Source organism: Chelonia mydas, chromosome 21 (assembly GCF_015237465.2).
Source record: "Chelonia mydas isolate rCheMyd1 chromosome 21, rCheMyd1.pri.v2, whole genome shotgun sequence".
NCBI classification, from domain to species: Eukaryota; Metazoa; Chordata; order Testudines; family Cheloniidae; genus Chelonia; species Chelonia mydas.
Genome location: NC_051261.2, coordinates 15,972,521 through 15,995,277, shown reverse-complemented (window position 1 = coordinate 15,995,277; position 22,757 = coordinate 15,972,521). Strand labels below are relative to the sequence as shown.

Genomic DNA, 22,757 nt, shown 5'->3' with positions numbered 1-22,757 from the left:
ATATGCACAGCTGTTTGCTCCCACAGGAATTAATTACTTGCTCTGGATTAATTAATAAGTAAAAAGTGATTTTATTAAATATAAAAAGTAGGATTTAAGTGGTGCCAAGTAATTAAATATAAAAAGTAGTATTCCAAGTGGTTCTAGACAGAACGAAGTAAGTTACCAAGCAAAATAAAATAAAATAAAACATGCAAGTCTAAGCCTAATACAGTAGGAAACTAAATGCAGGTAAATCTCACCCTCAGAGATGTTCCAATCAGCTTCTTTTACAGACTAGACTCCTTCCTAATCTGGGTCCAGCAATCACTAACACCCCCGTAGTTACTGTCCTTTGTTCCAGTTTCTTTCAGGCATCTCTTTGGGGTGGAGCAGCTGAAGACAAAATGGAGGGGCTTTCAGGGCCTTTTATATCCTCTCTCCTGTGCAACATCACAGCCACAAGATGGGGGTCTCTAGCCACCTGGGCAAGTCACATGTCTACGAATGATTCAGCTTTTTGCAGGCTGACGCCATTGTTTACATGTTAGTTTGAACGTTCCCAGGAAAGCTCAGATGTGGATTGGCATCTCCCAAAGTCCATTGTTAGTTAAGTACTCCCAATTACTTGAATAACCCCTTCACACTATGTTGATCAAATCTGTCTTATGTGCTTCCTACAGCAAACACTTTGAATACAAGCATAGAGCCAACGCGCATAACTTCAGATATAAAAATGATACATGCATACAAATAGGATGAATATATTCAGTAGATCATAACCTTTGCAAAGATATATTACATGGCATATCTAGCATAAAACATATTCCAGTTATGTCATCTTTACGCTCATAAGCATATTTCTATAAAGCATTATGGGGTGCAATGTCACAGGGAAGACTATTGATGTTCTCAGTTTCAGCTGGGTTCAGTTCCTCACAATGTGTATGTGCAATATTTAGCCAGTCAAACACGGCTTATCCGGTTACATTCCTCACCACACAGAGCCCACAAAGAATCAGACAGGTAGCAGGTTGGTATCCACAAAGTTCATTCTTCAGTTATTGCATTTAATAGGGTCTGATCCTGCATTGAGTCATACATGAATAGATTTAAGGCCAGAAGTGACCATTAGAACACTGTGTCCTCCTGCATATCACAGGACATTACATTTCACCCACTTACACCTGCATTAAACTCAATAACTTATGTTTGGCTACAGCATAACTTGTGGCTGGCCAAAGTATAGCTTTCAGAAAGGCAGCCAGTCCCTTGGTAGTTTGTTCCAATAGTTAATCACACAGTTAAATATTTGTGCTTAATTTCTAAATTGAATTTGTCTGACTGACTTCCAACTATTGGTCCTTGTTCTGGCTTTCTCCGCTGGATTACAGAGCCCTGTCCTAGGCTGTATTTTCTCTCCTTGAAGATACTAGATATGGTCATCAAGTGACCTCACTCATCTTTTTGATCAGCTAAATAGATTGAGCACTTGGGCTCTCACCGACAGGCATGTTCTCCAGACCTTAAATCATTTTTGTGACTCTCTTCTGCACACTCAAATTTTCCAACATCCTTTCCCAAGCATGAACACCAGCCCTGGACATGTCTCCCTAAAGCCAGCCACAGAGGTAACATCACGTCCTTAGTTCTGTTCACTCCTCCCCTATTCATACAGCCCAGGATCACATTAGCCCTTTTTGCCACAGCATCATCCTGGGAGCTTATCCACAATTGACCCCTAAATCCTTTCAGAATCCCTGCTTTCCAGGATACAGCCCCCACTCCAGTCTATAGGTATGGCCTATATTCTCTCTAACTTTTCATTTGGCTCCATTAAAATCTGTTTTGTTTGGGCTAATCACTGAGCCTAGGAGGGAGTGAGAAAAGGAGAACAGATGTACTGTGATAAGAAATGGTTAGGGTTGGCATCTTTTGGAATTAGCTCTTCCTTGCTCATCTGACTCAGTGACACCACCTGCTTGTCAAGACATGACTATCTGAAATGAACGTGCAAGTGCGATCAAATGATGTAAGAGATGAAGAGTCCTCAATTTCAGTTGGTCCCTAGAGAAACCAGAGGCTCTCCTTCAGGGAGCAGAGGGGTAATCGGGCTGACGTGACTGCAGCTTGGGAACCTGCAGCCGCACGTCTTCTGCGGTGCGAGGCCCTGAGTGCGACACAGCTGCAGGCCTGCACATGGCACACGATTCTAGGAGTTAAAGCCCCCGTTCCTCTCTCTGCCATCCCCAGCCTTGGTTTGGGTCCTCTGAATGGCTAACAAGCAGACATGGGATCTCTCCTGTGCTAATAAAATGTACTTAGTTAAGCCCACATGAAATTCACCTATGGGAACGGCCATCAGACAGCTCCCTACCTTACTCTGGGGCTTGGTACCAACCTGTAGCTGCTTTATGCCACACCGCTGGCCATAAGCTACCCTGAATGGCACCAAAGATGCCATTGGTGTGGAGGGTGCAGGATGGTAACAAAACATGAAGGAGAAAAAAAAATACCCCTTAGCCTGAATGGCTCTCTGGACTGAAGCCTGGGGCTAGCAGCACATGGAAGCCACTAAGAGCAGGGCAGGGGTAGGGGGGAGAGGGAGGGAGGGATGCTGCCCTTTGGAAATACACGTACCTACTCTATGAGCCATAGTGAAACTTGGCTGCAGTTAAGCTGCTGGCACTGAATGTCTAGTTCGTTAGGGGCTGCAGGACACCACTGGGTTTTACAGGACCATCGTAAGGGATAGGAATCATCTCGTCTCTGCCATCACCCAGTTTCTAAGGACGTCACTTCATGAGTTCAGTTAACACAAAGCTAGGCCAGTGCAAACTTCCTGTAGGTCAGGTACCTGCTTCTACCCTGCGCATTCCAGCACCGCTAAGCCCGGCTGATGATTCATCATAGAAATGTATCCTCATGCAGTACTAGCGTGCCAGGCACAGCCAAGCTATTCTTGGATGGATTGTTACATTGGTAATTACATGCCTGTCACCTGAGGTACTTTCGGAGTCGTTACTGGGTATGTGAAACTGTGTGTGTCCGTCGTGCAGGCACGAGGGCAGGAAGTATATGTACACAAGGTGCATGCGCCCAGTGCAGTGGGGGAGGATAGCAAGATAAAATGAGGGAAGGAAGTTTTTAAATGTGTCCATTGTATACAGGCAATGCCCCTGGACTCAGTAATACCACGGCAATTGGAATGCACCATTGAAGGGCACCTGCGCTATACTGTGGTGTATGCTCATACACAGAGGAAGCTATCGCCCTCCCTCTGGGCACGCCCAGACTGCTGTCTTTGGTGCCTATCCCACTGGGCTCCATGGGCTTTGAGCCTCCAGAGTCTGAATAGAGTCGAGGCCGTGCCCCCTCTGGGGTCTCTAGGCATGCCCTTGAGGTGCAGCTCCTTTGTCTAGCACCCCTTTCTTAGAGTTGAGACCCCCACCATCCAACTGCCCAGCCCTGACCACTCAGGCTCCTTCACAACTTAAGCACCTCCTCAGCCAGAATTCCAGCAACATGGGTGCTCTGGGTCTATAATTCCCCTCTCCCTTGCATGTGATGGGAGCTGCACAAAACACAGAATTCTGCACAAGCTGTAAACAAGTTATTCTTTATTTAGTTAGTATGAGAAAGACACAGAGTGAGACAAAATTGCAAACACCATACACATTTCCTTTCCTCATCACTCTGCCCAAGCCCAAAGAAATCTCCAGAACCCTCTGGGGTGTCCAAGATCCTTCTCCTCCAGCTCATGGCTTCTCTTCAGGATTATGGAGTCATAGAATCATAGAAGATTAGGGCTGGAAGAGACCTCAGGAGGTCATCTAGCCCAACCCCCTGCTCAAAGCAGGAACAATCCCCAACTAAATCATCCCAGCCAGGCCTTTGTCAAGCCAGGCCTTAAAAACCTCTAAGGATGGAGAGTCCACCACCTCCCTAGGTAACCCATTCCAGTGCTTCACTACCTCCTAGTGAAATAGTTTTTCTTAACATCCAACCTAGACCTCCCCCATTGCACCTTGAGACCATTGCTCCTTGTTCTGTCATCTGCCACCACTGAGAACAGCCGAGCTCCATCCTCTTTGGACCCCCCCTTCAGATAGTTGAAGGCTGCTATCAAATCCCCCCTCACTCTTCTCTTCTGCAGACTAAATAAGCCCAGTTCCCTCAGCCTCCCCTCATAAGTCATGTGCCCCAGCCCCCAATCATTTTCATTGCCCTCCACTGGCGTCTCTTCAATTTGTCCACATCCTTTCTGTAGTGGGAGGCCTAAAACTGGATGCAATACTCCAGGTGTGGTTTCATCAGTGTTGAATAGAGGGGAATAATCACATCCCTCAACCTGCTGGCAATGCTCCTATTAATACTGCCCAATATGCCATTATCCTTCTTGGCAACAAGGGCACACTGCTGACTCATATCCCGCTTCCCATCCACTGTAATCCCCAGGTCCTTTTCTGCAGAACTGCTGCTTAGCCATTCGGTCCCTAGTCTGTAGCGGTGCGTTGGATTCTTCCATCCTAAGTGCAGGACTCTGCACTTGTCCTTTTTGGACCTTATCAGATTTCTTTTGGCTCAATCCTCTAATTTGTCTAGGTCACTCTGGACCCTAACCCTCCCCTCCCCACGTAGCTACCTCTCCCCTCAGCTTAATGGCATCTACGAACTTGCTGAGGGTGCAATCCATCCCATCCTCCAGATCATTGATAAAGATGTTGAACCCTGGGGCACTCCGCTTGATTCCGGCTGCCAACTAGACATTGAGCCGTTGATCTCTATCCTTTGAGCCCGCTGATCTAGCCAGCTTTCTATCCATTCATCCAATCCATACTTTTTTAACTTGCTGGCAAGAATACTGTGGGAGACTGTCTCAAAAGCTTTTGCTAAAGTCAAGATATAGGAGATTCTTCTTAAAGGAAGCGCCCATTCCTGACCACTCCTCTACCCCACTGTCCTTCTCAGTCTAGCTTGGGTGTTGGTAACACAGTGGAAGGCTGATGTGGGGGAGTTCACCTGCACATTGGTCACAGGAGTGCTAATTCATTGGGGATGTCTCACGTGTTCTCTTGCAGATGTTCTCCCTGCACTACTCCTTTGCTATGAGCCCACAGCAGGGTAAACCCACAGCAGAGCTTTGCTCTCACTTGGTCAGGCTTTCTGCACAGAAATGCTGTCTTGTTCACAACTGTGGAAGCAGCAATGAATGGCCAGAGGCAGGTCGGACGTCCCTCGCTGGTCAGCCAGACACTGACACTCACACTTTCCCCTTGTGAACAGGCTGCTGTGTCAAACTTTTTAATACACGTCGTACCCCAAGGTGAAATACCCCAAGATGCTTCAGATACTAATGTGTCTCTCCTGCTGCAGGTCATCTAGCGTTTCCTTGCCCTTGGCTGTTCCTGCAATTAAATAGGACCCCTCGCTATAAAAGCACACCCCTCTCTCCTGCCCAAAGCTTCCTGCCTCTTGCTCTATGAGTCCCTTGCATTTATAGGGCCTGCCACCAACCACCAGTTTCTTCATTCTGCTGTTTGGAAAATGGAGAGTGGGACTCCTGAAGAGAAACTGGTTTCTCTGGGTTTCAGCCAAGCCATTGCCCCCAAGTGCTTCCACCTGACAGCAGGATCATTAACGACCCAGCAACATACAGCTACAGCCCTGGGCCTCCACAGTGCCACAATTTCATGTTCAGAATTCCATCCGGAGTTAAATGGTACAGAGAGGTTAAGGCCAGAAGGGGCCTCCAGCTCATCCCTAGCTTCTCAGCTGCATGAACAGAACATTCATGTTCCAGGCCAAGCACTCCAAAAAACAGTTAGGAGCTGCCAGAATTAAAGGCCGCTCACGTCAGTGCCCAGCCCAGCCTCACCAGCTCCTCATACCAGCGATTTTCAGGCAGCAACTGGCAAATTTCAAGGCCCTGCTCCACAGTGTGGTGTCACTCAAACCTCTCAACTAAATGGTGCTGAGAATTGTTTTAACATGAACAAGAGCCTACTTGTCTTCCAGCTTCATGTGAACAAACAGCTGGACTGTTTCTGCAAAGTTTTCCCAAGACCTTCAACCTGAGGAAGACACCCACGTGGACACACTTTTGACAGGTCACAGTAATACACATGGGGAACCCACCATAAAATTCACACGGTTCCAAAACACAGCAGGGAGGAATGAGACCCAGCAAACCGCCCCATGAAAGACATTGCCCAGCTATCAGATGCTAATACACTGTAGTCTACCAGACCAGGCCCTATGTGAGCTGGAAGCTCATGCCTCCATATCGCATTCCCGGGGCTCTGAGATGCAGAGGGTCTTCTGCGGGAACAAAGTGTTTGATGAACTTGGGGAGAAAAAAATAAATCTCTTGTCCTGCACATTCTACTCAATCCAGCTGCTGCGTATGTCCCTTTGGACCCAGCATGTACCTGGCTCAGCTAGAGCTGTAAACCCATAACTGCTTTTGGGGTCAAAGCACCTGCAGCCAAGCAGAACAGATGAGCCTCAGAAAAAAGCTGAGGGGGAACTGAACATTTTACAGCACTGACCGGCTGAAGTCCTCTTTGCGATGTAAACAGGGATTGTGCTGGGATTTAAAAACAACTTGTTGACAAGTAGATTAAGGCAGCAGATCTGGCATTGATTAGCGCAAGGGCAAGTGGGCCAGCTTCCTTTGGGAGCACTCAGGTGCGAGTCATCAAATTCTTACAGGCTGACATTGACCAATAACCCTGGAGAGACTCATACTTAAACACACAGCGGAGTAAATCTCCATGAGCATGCTCAGCTGCTACAGTGTAAGGTGGGGAGAAGCAATCAGGGAGGGGAAAGGCAGGTGCTGGGTGAGGTGAAAGGGACGCCTAGCTGGATTAGACATGGAGATTAACAGCCTCTGGGGGGTCTGTTACTGATCTGACTCCAAGCCCACAATGAGAGCAGATCGAAAGGATACCCAGCAACTTCTGGTTTGTACAAAAGGTCCTTAAACTTTAGTGAGTTTCTTAAGCCTGCTCTTCACAAAGCAGCCAAGCAGGATCGCATTAGAGGCTGAATGCGGAGCGTGTACGTGCACACAAGCATAAACACAGTATACACTGAGAATCTGTGTGCATGCACGCCTAGGGCATACGGACTGCGTGCACATGCGCACACACCTATTCATATCCCCACACATGGTAGATGTTGGGTAGATATGCACACACCCTCTAACACACAGTATATACTAACCAGGTATGCTCACACAAAGGGTGTGAACAAAGGGCATGCATCCACATACGCTGTGTGTACGCGCACACCACCAGATCCTCAGCTGGTGTAACTGTGTGCTGCTCCATTGAAGTCCGTTTATACCAGCTGAGGATCTGGACAGAAATTATATACAGAGCAAACCTGTACAAACAGTACACACAGAACTGGTATTCTCAGCCACCCTCACACTTAATACCAAATAGCGTGACTTCCCTTCCTCAGTATCAAACATTATTACAACCTCTATAACCCTGACTCAGCCATATTGTGAGATTACTGTGCTCCAGGGGCAGCCAACCTGTGCAAATGAAGCTGTAAGAGGAAATGGTCCTACAGCTGTTTCTGATAACAACCTGCAGTATCAACCTCCCCCCGCGCCCCAGCTCCATGTTCTTAAAAAAACCAACACACACCTGGCTTAAAAAGCGATTGAATTTGGGATTCTTTTTACTAAAGGTTTGAGCCTTTAGGGTGCATTTGGGTCAATCTTTGCTCTGCAATGTTTGTTATTTAAACTGAAAGCTGAGCATCTCATCTAATCATGTATCAGAGGGGGAGCCGTGTTAGTCTGGAGCTGTAAAAGTGGCAAAGAGTCCTGTGGCACCTTATAGACTAACAGACGTATCAAAGCATAAGCTTTCACCCATGAAAGCTTATGCTCCAATACGTCTGTTAGTCTTTAAGGTGCCACAGGACTCTTTGCCGCTCATATAATCACAGGACTCCAGGAACTGGGGCTTTAAGGCAGACACCAAATAGCATGACACTCTGACTGGCTGGTGACGCTGCAGCTCAAAGGAGGAAGGGGCGGTCCCTCGACACTGGCAGATCATGTTGGGACTATGAAAGCACCACAGGCATGTCCTGGCGCTGGATCGGGCGTGACAGCAGCCGGAGGGCTTCATGAGCAGAGAACGTGGTGGTAGCAGGCGTTAAACAACAAGCAGGTCTTGCAGTCCGCAGCCTCTGCAAGCCGCAGGCATGAGCCAGGCTTACTGCAGGGCCTACAGGGCATCTACAGCATTTCACAGTTGTCAGTCAGCTCAACAGGCCTCTTTTGCCATAAAACGTTGGCATGTCCGCAACGCGTCTCAGCAGGGAAAGACAAGAGGCCTGGCTCGCTACTGCCGTTGCACCTTGTGGATTCATTTACACGTGTGCAAACGGAGAGCAAAGCTTGTTATAATGCTACGGGGTCAGAATGGCAGCGTGCTTCATCCACTCTGCATTTGTGTGCATGATGACTCCAAAAAGCAGGGGGGGGGAGGGGGGAAGCAAGCTTTTGAAAAACCAAAACCACTGCAGGTTTTGTCCAAAAATTTGTAGAGTTTAGCTCCTTTTCCAAAAGGTAACCTGCCCCGACACTGAGGAACTCTCTTTCTTTAGTGGCTAGACCTTTATGAATGACCTCAAAGCTTTACACTAGCACTGGGCTAATTGACACGGGGCCTCCACTCAGGCAATAGAGGTTGCTGCTGTTAATCCAGCGGCCGAGGTTCGTCCACAGAAAACAAACCAGCCAATGGTGTCATTGCACAGAGCTTAGTGTAACACCAACAGAGCTGGCGAGTGGGATTGAACCTGGGACCTCCGGAGCTAAATGCATGAGCCTCTACAGCATGAGCCAAAAGCCACGTGGCTGTTAGCTAAGGCTGTAGCAGACGCATTAATCTCTCTCTCCAAGTGATCTCAGTGCCACTGGATGGGACAGAACACCACACCCAGGAGGTATGTGGGTTACATTAGCTGAACACATTCTTAGCCTATTTGGTTTGCATGTCTCGTTGCTTTCTTCTTTGAGGAAACCCTCTTGTTCCATCACAGGATACAAGTACTTCTGCTGTGGCATAGGAGTGATTTAGTTGGGGGTTGGTCCTGCTTTGAGCAGGGGGTTGGACTCGATGACCTCCTGAGGTCCCTTCCAACCCTGAGATTCTATGATTCTTATGGGCTTCAAGCAGGAGATCTGGGCCCAGGTTTCAGCAGGGCTGGAAAGAGCGTAAGACGAGATGACACCAGGAAGCAAAGGGCTACCCAAAAGTTTAAAGGTTATCTCAATCTCACCTCATTCCTATGTAGTACTTTTCATGCATAGACCTTGCAGTGCTTTACAAAGGAGGAAAGTATCATCCCCACTTTACATGAGGGGAAAGAAGCAGAGCAGTGAAGTCCCTGGCTCAGTATCACACAGCAGGGGAAACAGCAAAGCCAGGACTAGAACCCATGTTACTAGTGCCACAGCAGTGCTCCAACCAACCTCTCCTAAATGGCACTTGGTCATCTGATACTCGCTTTGTGGGAAGGGTCAGGCCAGTTTGCCTTTTCCTAGCAACGATTCCCCAACTCAAAAGTTATGTGGATGCAACCTCCTGCAGGCCTGGGGTGGCCAGCAGCCAGAGAGCTAAAGACAAGGCCAAGATGAACAGACTAGGTTGTTTACATTACTCAAAGCGATGACTCCATGATGCGATAAACCTGCCTGGGTGTGGCTATGTACCTAAAACTCGTCCAGCACAAGCTCTTGGATAGAATGCCAACATTCCTGCTGGGGTGAGCCATCATGAGAAAATGAGTCCAGAGAGCGCTCAGAGGCCTGCTGTACAGCAGAGACAAGGCTGCAAAGTGCGTCAGAACCCCACCTTCCTCTCTCTGAGCAGGAGGCAAACATGCTCATGAGAAAAAGGGAGGGTGACACACACACACACGGCCAGATTCTCAGCTGCCGTACATCAGCATAGCTCCACAGACTTCTGTGAGGATGCACCAGTTTACATCAATTAAAGCTCTGGGACAAGGAGCTCACCATATGTGTAACTGGGCAAACACATCAATTTCATTGGCGTGGAAATTGATAGGCCAATGGGGGTGTGGTTAGGGGACAGTCAGTTTCCTACAATGATGCTAACCAGTGGCACCCCAGGAACGTAACAATCCTTGTATGGCAGAGTTTTGGAGCAGTGGGAAGGAGAAACGTTCTCCAATGTTGCAGCAGGGATTTGTGCATCAGATTCCTAGACACACCTAGCGCTGGCTGAAACTCAGGATTTCTAGTTTGCAAGAAGTTTCAGCATTTCAAAATTTGGCTTCATTCTGATTCAGAGTGAAACCAAATTTTCAGTTTCTCATGCACCAGAAATTCTGAAAGTATTGTGTTTTGGAAACATCAGCACATGGTGTTTTCAAGAGGAAATTTTCTCTCTGGGATCAGACCAGTGATCTTGACGTTCGTGTCAGTTTCACCTCTGCGATTGCTGTGTTTTGTCAGAACATAAGAACGGCCAGACTTGATCAGACTAATGGCCCATCTAGCCCAGTATCCTGTCTGCCGACAGTGGCCAGTGCCAGGTGCCCCAGGGAATGAACAGGACAGGCCATCATCAAGTGATCCATCCCCTGTCGCCCATTCCCATTCAGAAGAGTTCTGACCATCTCCATGTACAACAGTACTTAACAGTGTTAAGCTCGCTCTCACCTCATGCTTTGCTGCCCTAGCCATCCTACCGCTGAGTGCATCATCATGGCAGTCGAACAGGAATCAGCACAAGTCGGTTGTGCTACCAGGAGCAAAGCCCCTCTGGAAAGTAACAGCTGCAAATCTCCCAGCACTTTACGCAGGTGGGAGATCATTTCCACCTTTGTTTAATGGGGGTGGAGGGGAGGCACCAAGAGGCGGCCAATACTATTCAGCAAGCTGGGAATGACACCCAAAGTCGGACTCCCAGTCTAGGGCCCCCATCTGTGCCTTCACTGGGGTGCTGCATTTTTACAGATCCCATTGCACAATAAGCAATTACAGTTCTGGTCTGGTGCCCATTGAACTTAATGGAAATCCTGTCACTGCCTTCAATAGGTCAGTCTTTTTGAGTGCCGGGCTTCAAACAGGGGCATTCCACTCTGTGCAAGACAGACATGTGCCAACACCCCCTGCAACGGTGGGAGCTGGGGGATGCTGCACTGTTGGGGATGCCATCACTCAGTGTTAGGCAAGACATTAAGCCCAGGGACTGACCATCATTCCCTGTCTGATTGAGCACGTTCGGAAGCAGTAGATGAGCTGTTGCTGAATGCATATATCAATGTATTCGATCGGGAAAGCTACCAACAGGCTCCCATCCCAGGCCCTGCTATGCAGCCCATTTGCCTTCTCATACAAATGTTCAATTGACTCTGCTCGTATTCAGTTCACGGAACAACAATATTTTCACCCAGATAAAACTCAACCTTTCTGAAGCCATTAGTTCTCTCCTACCATTCAGGATGAAAACGGTGCATCCCTGGCTGAGAACCAGTTGCACAGGAAAATTTCCCTAATCCAGAGGCTTCTCTGCTGGGAGGGATGGGGTTGTCCCAGAGCCTGCATGTTCCATCTCCAGGAGCTCAGCAGGGTCCCTCTAAAGCACAAAGTGAGTCTATGCTATTTTTAACTGCGAGTTTCAGCTCTCTGGCACTTGTTTTATTGCTTTGATTCGGGTTATGCTCCTAATGAGTTGGAACTCGCAGTGCAGCTTGGTGCTGAGACTGGCACTCCACGTTCTTCAGCTAAAGGGAAGAAAACGCCCTGCCCAGAAGAGCAAAGGGCTGGATGTAAACACGTTGGCTGTTACAAGGTGAAGTGCGATCTATTGTTTCATCCCGTCAGCTCCCTGCGTGAAACTTCCCATATAGGGTCAGATTTTCAGAAAAAGCCCATCTCCTGTTTAGACACACGCTGGATTTTCAGAATAGCTCAGTCCCCACCATAAAAATTTAAAAAAAATATGGCCACATCACAGTGGGAGCCGCTGGGTGCTGGGCATTTGGCAATCTGGCCCATGATGTCAGAGGCCACAATTTTCAAACACAGCTATCTAAAGTCAAGCTCCCGAAACCATGTTTCGGCACCTAAATAAAAATACAGCACAGCAACAACTCCCACTGACTTCAGGGGGAGCTGAGACATCTGAAAAATCAGGCCATTGGTTTAAGTGCTTAACTTTTAGGCTGCTGGGCCAAGTGAGTCGTTGTTTTGGGTGCTTCAGTGCCCAACATGAGACGCCGTAAAGGGACCCCTTTGTCAGAAAATGCTGAGCACCCCACCACTGGGAATCAGAGTCTTTCAAAGCAACTCACATTGAGTCCCCAAAGTCCACACTGACTTTTGAAAATCTTGGCCTTAGGTTTAAAATGTTTCCTAGACTATTATAAAGAGGATGCTCCCAGAGCCCCAGAGAACTCCATGTTTCCTATACACTCCTCATCCTAGAGACGTGAGGGACGGGGCTCTGAGCTGCCGCCAAACTGAAAGGAGATCAGAGGGGTTTTTACTGCCGCCAATGGAGTCAGCCTGTTTCTGGATCACACCTGCCACAAACCGCCTTTTACCCATCATGCAATTTAACGTGCTCCTGAAGAGCGTAACAACGATTGTCAGTCACACGCATTTGCAGAGCCCAGACTAGACCCGGATTTTCAGTTGCCACTATCACCTGAGCAAAATGAACACATTTTCAGCGGATACAGCTGGCTGGTCCCTAACACCCATGGGAGTTAAGCACAGCTGAAAATCCCACTAGGCAACTCTCTGCATCTTTAAGCACCTAACTACCTTTAAAAAAAAAAATCTGGCCCCTGATGTGCTAGTCTGTAAAATGAGGGTAATGTTTTACTATACCACACAGGGGGGCTACGAGTGTAAATCAAGATGCATTTGTGAGGTGCTCATATACTCCAGTGCCAGGAACAGACTTGTCACAGGTTCATACATACAGGTGCTAGGGCCCAGAGGCGTTACTGCAATACGAATAAATATGATGTGAATACCTAGATAGTTTATTGTGTAAGCTCTTTGGTGTAGGGCCTCCAGGGACTCCTATGGGAGTAAGATGCCTTAATACCTTTGAGGATTTCAGCCCGTGTCTATGAAGTGCCGAGCATATATATTAATAAAACCCAGCCCTCCAATTATGCACACAGGGAACAAACTTCTGCCACGGGACATCTCTGGGACCTGATTTTCCTTTGATAACCTCACCCTTGTACATGTGAGGAAAGACCAATGGAATTCTAAGAGAGGCCTTTTCCCGCAGCTCAGTGGAATCCTGACATCCGAGTAGAACAAGTTGCGGACCAAAGAACTGGGTGAAGCCAGCTTGGGAAGATCTGATGGTCCTGTAACATGGTAGTGTTACCAATTCTTATACTTTTATTGAAAGTCCTGTGGTATTTGGTGTTTCTCTTTTAAAAAGTGTGAGCACCTGGAGTCATGTGATTAGAAAAATAACCAAGATTCTGAATATAAAGTACATTTCTACCCCTCCTGGCTGCAGAGAGAAGCTTAAAATGTGAAGTTCAAAAGCTAAGAAGCCAGCAGGCAAATAAAAATATCCCCCAATTTATCATTTTTAAAAATCTTATGTTTTTTGGAGGACTAGATAACACTGCATTGTGGATAGGCAGACTCCAAAAGCTGGGCCCATAACCTGGTTCATTTTGCCCCTAGGATGACCAGGCCTGGCTGTTACTAGGGTTACCTTGAGCTATGGGTGAGGCAGGTAGGCTGGAAACAGGACCATGATCACAGAAACCCGTGTGAGCAATGGAGATTACTTCATGGGACTTCTCATCCCTGGGACAGGACTGATCATGGGGGTGTCACCGTAAAAAGCTGCTACAAAGACCCAGGAAAGAGTGATCCTTGACCCAGTGTTGATTCTGTTAACAGCTCTGTCGTGTCTGTCCATGGATAACACAGCCTCCTCCAAGGGCTGAGAGAAACACTGGATCCTGCTGGATCCACCACTCTACACAGGGTGGGTTGGCTCTTCAAGCCAATAGGACCATGATTCTGAAGTGAGTGGCTTCCAGAACCATCTGTGTACGCGCACACATGAATGCACTAGAAAACAAACTCCAGATCACAGCATCCTCCTCAAAATCTGGAGAGCAGAGAGCCCTAAGTGTTTAAATGTGATCACCCTGGGGACAGTTTCAAGGGCACAAGAGGCAGTGAGGAAATCGGTTCCCACTGGAGGAAAAAATGGGCGTTAGACACTTCTCCCATTTGTACTTGGATGGGTTGTGGGGGGGACCACACCCTGCAGACATACAAGAGTGAGTACAACCCACTGCTCTCTGTCTTGTGTTCCTGTCAGCCCGATCCACAGAGAATGGGTGTCTGCAAGCAATCCATGCCAAAAAAGTCTTTTAGTTTAACCTGCATAGGCTCAGGCTTTATATCTAGACGCGGCAGCCGCCAGTTCAATCCCCAGTGGCAACTAAGATGGCGGTTGTTGCCTGAGCAACGAGCATCTTCCTCTCAAAATGAATGGCTAAGCAAAGTTATATTCCTAGTAACTCAATAATGTTGACTAGAAATATCTGTAATCCTACAGATCAACAGCTGAAATGCCTTCAAGCAGGTTGCAATGGCTCAGAGCAAGATCTCAAGTGTTTCCTAGCTATACAGCAACTGATCTAGATAAGGAAATTTTAACAAGTAAATTACACAGTGATGGGCCCACTAAAAATGCATGATAAATAGCCAGTCCTTTCCATCTCACCATTGGTCTGATGAATGTCTCACTAAAAGTGATATTTTTAGATTTTTCTTAGAAGCTTTAGACACGTCAGACACCCAAGAACCATCCCTTACCTGCAGTGGCAAACAGCATGTCATATATAACTTTAAGTAACAGGCTATTTAATTTCACACATACCTGAGAGCTGCTAGATTTTCAGCTGATGCTCCACTGTTGAACCTGAGAATCTGACTCAGGACCCTAGGACTCAATTCTCTGATTCACTCCAGGGTAAATCAAAAGAGTCACTGCATTAAAGTAAATGGCCTTGATTCTTATTTATGCTAAGGCCCCTTTACAGTGCTCCATCAGGGTAAATGGAAGTCACAGTGGTGACAAATCACATGTGCATTCATTTTAAGTCCCCTTTACTCTGCCACAGTGGTGCTTAGTGTAAATGAGGTCCAGGCCTAATGAATTTACAGTAGACCAGTGGTGTAAGTGTGAATAGAATTGGGCACATTTATGTTTTGTTTAGCTTACAGAGCATCCCAAAATCAAATCTGGCCCATAATACCCTGTGCTATAGGGAACTATCTAGAATGAGTTAATGATCCTTCACATTCCCAGTGCACCTTCAAAGCACTCTACAAACACAAGGTAATTAATTGTCCAAAGAAGAAAAGAGCTGAGAAACGCATGATTCAGTCTGCCTGCAACAGATCTTTGAAGATATTTCGTAGAAAGGCCTGGTCACGCCAACTGGAGACCTTATTCCAGGGCTTTGAAAAGGAGGACCAGCTTCAGTGCTGGAGTAACTGACTTACAGGGAGCCACACACAGAATGGAATTGTCCAAAACTCATTCATTTTTGACTGAATTCTGTGCTGGAGAAAAGTGCTGAATTTAACAGCCCTGCACAAAGAGTCCTGATTTCTCCATGGAAGAAGTACAAACAGCAGCCAGTTCCCCTCACGGGACTGGGATATTTTCACCCAGCCTTGCTCCCAATATCATGAGCTGAGCCTTTGATTTCTCTTTGCCAAAGGGCATTCTTCGGGCACAGCGCCCTGTGTCCAGAACTGTGCCATTCCCACACCTGCTGCTGTCTGATTATTCCGACCTCGATGGGCTCGGGGTTGTGCTACTGGCCTAGGGAGGTGGGATCAATCCTCAGGTTCACAGGTTCACTGTGCAATTTTGGACAAGTCACTCAGGGTCCAGCTACACTCCACATCAAGGGATAATTGTAGCACAGGTAGGCCCAGCTGTGCCTGCTTTAATCTAGCTAGCATGGGTAACCATAGAAATACAGATGGGATAGCAAAGGCCTCAGCAGAGGCCAGCAACCCAAGTGCCTGCCCAGGCTCCCCTGTTAGCCTGTTCTCCGGTTGTCAGTCCATGCTGCCAGTTCTACATTACCACTGTGATCCATGCTACCTCGATTAAAGCTAGTGCAGGCCGGCATACCCATTGTAGAGTCGCCTTCACTAGCAGTGTAGACGCCCTCAAGTTTTCAGAAGTGCTCAACTCCCATTGTGGCTTCTATTGTGATGCGGAGTTATTTGGGAAACTGGCCCCTCATCTATGGGCTTCCGCTTCTTTGCAATTGTAAGATGGGGATAATAGTTCTTCCCCTGGCTAGGTCTATCTAATTTGTGTATTCTTTGAGGCAGGGGATGTCCCTTATTACAGGACAAATTTTCAAGGGAGCTCAGAGCCAGATTTCCAAGAGCTCAGTGTGCAATCTGCTGGGCTCTCCTGAAAATCTAGCCACATATTCAGGTGCCAGAGTAGGAGCTGGGCCCTCGTGAAAAGTCTGGCCTGTGTGTATGTACAGTGCCTAGCACAGTGGAGCCCCGATCTCAGTTGTGACCTCAAGCAGCTGGTAATTTGTACTAGTGTTACACCAGGGTGCCTCCAAGGGGGAATTAGTTGCTCATGTTTGGGGCTTGTGTGGCAGCCACAGAAAGACAATGCTATTTGAGCCTTACTTACGAAGCTGTTTCTTTGTCATTACAAGGTTTGGGTGAATTCAGGAGCACTGTTCACTGAAAGCGAATTGAACTAATTGCAGCCATATGGCGTGCAGGCAGGTCCTGAAGATGATTTGCTGCCGTGCCTCAATCGCAACCTGCAAGCAACCGCTGTTATTCCAGCCATGAGCCCCCTCACCCCAGCACTTCCAATGCACCACAATGCCACCCAGCTGTTCTACCAGCCACGCATATATACACACCCCTTCACAGCTCTGCTGAGACGCCTTAAACCTGGCCTGCAATACAACACAGACTTGTTTGTATAGAATCGGTCACATCAGCTATGCCCCGCATGAAGCAGATAAAAAAACCCTTAAGAACAAGAAGCAAGAAGGAGTGAGGCAGAAACGGGAGGGTTTGAGCAGCAATAAGAAAATGGACAAATAGGTAGCAAGGCATGAGGAGACAGGGAGGCTGTTGCAGATGGCAGAAGACAGAGGTGAAGGCTCTTGCATGCAGAGTGTTGTGAACACGTGAAGGGTCATAGAGCAGGCAGGTGCTAGGGAAGGGGAGTAGAGAGAAAGATCCAAGAGCAAGTTAATGGAGTCAGGGTCATTTTCAATTGGCTCTTGAAATGAATTGGCTCCAAGTGGGGTTATCTGGGAAGGGAGTAACACGGTCATTTCTCTTTGTCCTGTACATGTGCGGACGGCAGACCACAGCTTTCAGCACCAGCTGGAAGCTCGGGAGCTTGGACCTGCAGGTCACAAGGAATGACATGGATGAGAAGCTCAGTGTTTGCAAATCTGTTTTTTGCATATTGGACCAGCTCTGGTCACAACAATGGAGACACATCCCTCACCTGCCACGGAGGCAACCTGGGCACCCTCTGAAGATGCCACAGTCTCTCTCTTCAGCCTGAAAGCAGCGTTGCTCTGTGATGAGAAGGTCCAGCTCACATAGGCAATGGCACACACTCTGCTCTCAACACCTGACTGGGAGGAGAGATGGAGGCTCGGAGCTGCGATAACCCCCAGGGCCACAGGAGCGAACAAGCCTCCAAAGCTGGAGCCGACTGTCTCACCCCAGTAAAGAAGAGATGCTTAGACACCACCACAATGGGTGCACCATAAGGAAAGAGTGTGCAAGAGAGATGTGGCAGGAAGGGATCCCAAGAGGGAGTAGAGCTCTGATGTGCGGGGAATGGAGAGCAGTCACTGGTCCCAGGCCATTGAGGACTTAGAAAGTATGGACCAAGTGAGGCCACATGTCCAGCTGATGTAAATGGTGCAGCTGTCTTTGACATCAGTGGAGCCAAACTGATTTTGAGACTCTGGTCCCACAGACTTTAAGCCAGGGCTTGCATGAGAGTTCCAGGCTTTACCCTCTTCGCCAGACAAGATGTGAGGTGTGGGAGGAGACCTGCCCTCCCATCCAGACCTCAAAGGAGAATGAAAACAGACCGACAAACACTGATCTCGATGTTTCAGACCCCAGAATAGGGTCGGTCTGAATTCTGGGCGACGATCTGGGACAGTGTCCACTGGATCTGAAACATGTGGCAGGTCCCCGAGACCTGAGCCTCTCGCCGCACATGGCACAAGGCCCCACCAATGAGTTGTGGGGCACAACTCCTCTGTTGGGTACATCGCTTTGGGGCACAACTCCTCTGTTGGATACGCTGCTTGAAGACAGTCTCCGACACAAGACCGATCTTCAGGGAGGTAATGTCAGGCCCAGAGCGCTTCAGCTACCAACGGGAGCCCTCCACTAGTGTCCGTGCTTTCCACATTTAAAACGTAGCAGGATCTCCCTGCCAGGCCTCGAGCCGCACGACTTGGCTTGCCTGCTGACTCTGCAGAAGGAACGCTTGAATCTGCCGCTGCTCTGCCAGAAGGCTGACTACAGCCTCCTTTTTACTCCCTCTTGGCCCTCAAAACTGCTCGCTTTGCTGGGAGGAGATCTCTGATCCTGCTCTCTATGCCAGTGTCATAGGGCAAGCTGCCTTGTGAGCAGCCCCTCCTGGCTAGGGGCGGCTCCGCAGCACGCCGCCTCAGGTTTCCCCTCCTTAAACTCCATACGCAAGCTTTCCATCCGACACCGCCCCTCCGAGGGGTCTGGTTCTATTAACAAAAGCCATTCAAAATAAAAAGTTCTCAAGTTCATCCATTTACCCTTTGCTCCCAGGCCTTTCCTGCCTGAAGCCTCACTCCCAACATCCTCTGTATTCCACCCTGAGCACCCCGCACCCCTCTGCTGATCTTTATAGGGAATCAGCTGACCCCTGCTCAGCTGTGCCTCCTGAGTAACCAAAGAGAGCTGGACCCCAGGCCTCTAGCCCTTAAAGGGGCGGGACACCCGGTTACACAGACATTTGGCTTCTGAGTCCAAGGCTCACAGCAGTGGGGAAAGGGTCCATGGCATGGAAGGTGCACACTGAAGACATGGAGGAATGACTAAAACCCCTGGGGTACTGTGATGCCCAGTTGTAGCCCATACAGGAAGAGCTGCTCAGGTCATACAGTTGGGGGGAATAAAAGAATCCCTAGTGAAACAAGACTCGAGTTCTGGTGTTCAAGGACCACACAATACAGTCTGTATGGCTACTAATTCCCAAGTGCTAGGAATACAAATTTTCGAGTAGGGCTGCACCACTTGGCCTGTAGCCTGGGAGAAGGATATGACGTGTGTCAGAGGTGACTAACTCTGATAAAGTTATATCAAGTGGTGGAAATCAGCTCCCTGTATATACTTAGTTCTTTATCAGCACAGGGACTGGACAATCCCTTGAGGTCCCTTCCAGTCCCAAGTTTCTATGATTCTATGAAACCGGCCAAACATTCCGACAGGACAAGGGTTAGAGAAGCAAGTTCATGACACCTTGATGGCTGGTTTTTGGAGTCTAGCTAGTCTAGCGCGCACAGGGAGGCAAGGCTATGCTTGGCTAATGCTTAAGTGACAGACAGTAGTTGGCTCAAGCAGTTGAGCCACTAAGTAACAGTGACCACAATGTACGTTTGACCGCCTCAGAGGATAAAGGCTAGTGCAGTGGCAATAAACTTGAAAAAGGGAAGTTTCAGAAAATTTAATACTGAAAAAAAGTTCTTACACAATGAATCCTTCACCTGTGGAACTCATTGCCACAAGACACCATGGGCACTAAGGGCAAGATGGCTTTTCCCCCAAAAGGAGCTGTAGGTGCCAACTACACCAGCTCATGCCAGGTGACATACTGGTGGAGCAAGAGAGAAGGGGTCAGAGAGGACAGAATCGGACCCTAATTTCTCAGTAGAAATTAAGGGTCACGCCGTGCTCCAGGCTGGGTCATCAGCAGTTGGGACTGAACTGGTGACCTCTGGATCAAAAATCCCCACGAGCTTCTACTATTTGCACTACAAAGCCTACTTCTGTCAGCCCAGACAGCAGCTCTTTCATCAGTTGTGTGTGGCCCAACCACTAGAAGAGGACAGAGCACTGCACTGAGTAAGCATGGTTACAAAAGAAAGTAACATGCATATGGATAACGAAGCCATCCACACTTATACGAGAGAAGAAATACATGTTTATATGGGATATGAATCCTCATGCTACAAGGCATAAGCCAGCAACTCTCTGCCTGGGGTCGGGAAGAAACTTCCCCTTTGGGCAATTTATTCCATAATTGCCCACTGGGGAATCTACTAATCCTACTAGGTCTTGCATTGTCAAGCCCAGGGTTTTTTTTTTTTAATATATTAAGTGGAAGTTTTCATCGTCAAAAGCACTTTACAAACATGACCCGCTTAGCTAATTGCCACAGCACCCTGGGCAAGAGACTTATTCCCATTACGGGCAGGAGGAGACTGAAGCAGAAAGGTTAAGGCAGGATATTGAAAAGCAGCCTCTAATTTTGGGTGGCTGGCTTTAGACACCCCGGTTTGTAAGTAAGCCATTCTTGGAAATGCTCACCTTAGTGCCTTAGTCAAGTTCACACTTGGAGTACAAGCTGGGGTTGGGATGAGAATGCGGGAACCTCAGCGAATGGCATCTCCCCTTTCTCCTATTCAATAGCATCATGTTAAGTTGTTTATTGTACACAAGAAGTCAGGAGTGATGACGGGGCATTAGGAAAGCCCCATAATGGAGTAAATTCTAGTTTTACCACAACGCAGAACTAGGGTTGCCAACTTTCTAATCGCACAAAACCAAACACCCCTGCGCCGCCACTACTCTGAGGCCCCACCCCCACTTGCTCCATCCCCCCTCCCTCTGTCGCTTGCTCTCCCCCACCCTCACTCTCTTTCACCAGGCTGGGGCAGAGGGTTGGGGTGCAGGAGGGGGGTGAGGGCTCCGGCTGGGGGTGCAGGCTCTAGGATGGGGCCAGGGATGAGGGGTTCAGGGAGCAGGAGGGGACTCCGGGCTGGGGCAGGGGGTGTGGGCTCCAGCTGGGGGTGTGGACTCTGGGGTGGGGCCAGGGATGAGAGGTTTGGGGTGAAGGAAGGGGCTCTGAGCTGGGGCAGGGAGTTGAGGTGTTGGGGGAAGGGCTCCAGCTGGGGGGTGTGGGATCTGTGGTGGGGCTAGGGATGAGGGGGTTGAGATGTAGGGCCCAACGACACTTACCGCAGCTCCCAGGAAGTGGCCATCAGGTCCCTGCAGCCCCTAGACACACAGGCAGCCAGGGAGGCTCTGCGCGCTGCCCTCACACCTGTAGGCCCCTGCAATGGGGGTTCCTGGCCAATGGGAGCTGTGGAGCCGGCCCTCAGGGCGGGGGCAGTGCATGGAGCCTCCCTGGCCACCCCTGCATCTAGGGGCTGTGGGGGACTGGCGGCCACTTCCAGGAGCCACACAAAGCTAGGGCAGGCAGAGAGCTGCCTTAGCCCTGGGCCCCCACTGCACCCCCGACCGGAGTTTTGATGGCCCAGTTGGTGGTGCTGACTGGAGCCGCCAGGGTCACTTTCAACCGGATGGCTGCCCAGAATATTCCGCATTCTGGGTCCAATCCAAATCCCTTGCGGTCTGTCTACACTGTATTTAAAACCCGCAGCAGCGAGTCCCAGAGCCTGGGTCCACAGAGCCGAGCTCACCCTACAGCATTAACAGACAAGCTGGCCGGACATTTGGGCTCGGGCCCTGAAACCCCGAGGAGGGCGTGGATTTTGGAACCGGCACTTCAGCCTGAGCTGCAGTGTTTACGCTGCTGTTCTTAGCACCGCAGCACAAGCCTGTAGGTCTGGGCTCTTAACAGGCACAGCAACAAGTCTCAAACGCAGTGTGGACAGAGCCACAGAGGCCTCCTCGCTGAATTTAATGGGGGTTGGATTGGATCCAGTGACCCAATTCAGCAAAGCCCTTAAGCACATGCTGAACTCAAAGCAGGTATTTAAGACCCTTTGACTACAATGGGCCCCAAAACAGCTTAACTGAGACGTGAAGCGTGCCTGAGCCTCACGGGAGGGGGGATTTCATGCCCTAAAAATCCCTGGGGGGCAGGGTGCTGTTAAGTTGATGGGAGTTTTGCGATCAACTTCAGTGAAGCCAGGATTCCAGCTAGTGAGTTTTGCTTGACGTGACCAAACCCAGCGTGTTTGCAGGTCACAGAGCTGGGCACTGGAAGACAGAAGGAAAACAACTAAATGGACAAATTAAAAAGAACGTATTAAAAAAAAAAAAAGGTCGAGTCGCCTCCCCTGCGCTCTGCTCAGGCTACGTCTCACGCTGCTCGCCCCCCCACCCATCCTGCAGAAACGCATCGGAAAGATTAGAGACCACGGCTTGTCACAGCCTCTCGTTTCTTATCACCAAGGGCGCACGCACTCCTCTCAGGCAGCATCACCCTGCCAACACCCCTCTTTTGCTTGTCCATCCCGTGTCTCTGGTCCCTGGCTCGTACAGCCCACGTTCAGCAAGACACGAACAGCCTGGGCAACGGTGGGTCGAAGGGCCGATTACGGTGGTGCCCTCCAGACAATGCCCTCACGTGCCCCAAGGCCTCTGAGCTGCTGCCAGAACTTCTGAAGCAACAACAGATGCACATTATGATGTGCAACAAGCATCGCTCTGCAAGTTGGCATGG

The 22,757-nt window shown here is 48.9% G+C and overlaps 1 long non-coding RNA gene across 1 annotated transcript in view; it reads right to left on the bottom strand.

Annotated features, from left to right (window-relative positions):
- The window catches only part of LOC122463488, a 42,339-nt gene extending 21,436 nt beyond the window's left edge, over nucleotides 1–20,903 (bottom strand). The window contains exon 1 of the long non-coding RNA XR_006286911.1: nucleotides 20,654–20,903. This is a non-coding gene — a long non-coding RNA (uncharacterized LOC122463488). The remainder of the gene's footprint in view (nucleotides 1–20,653) is intronic.
- Nucleotides 20,904–22,757: the final 1,854 nt, after the last annotated feature.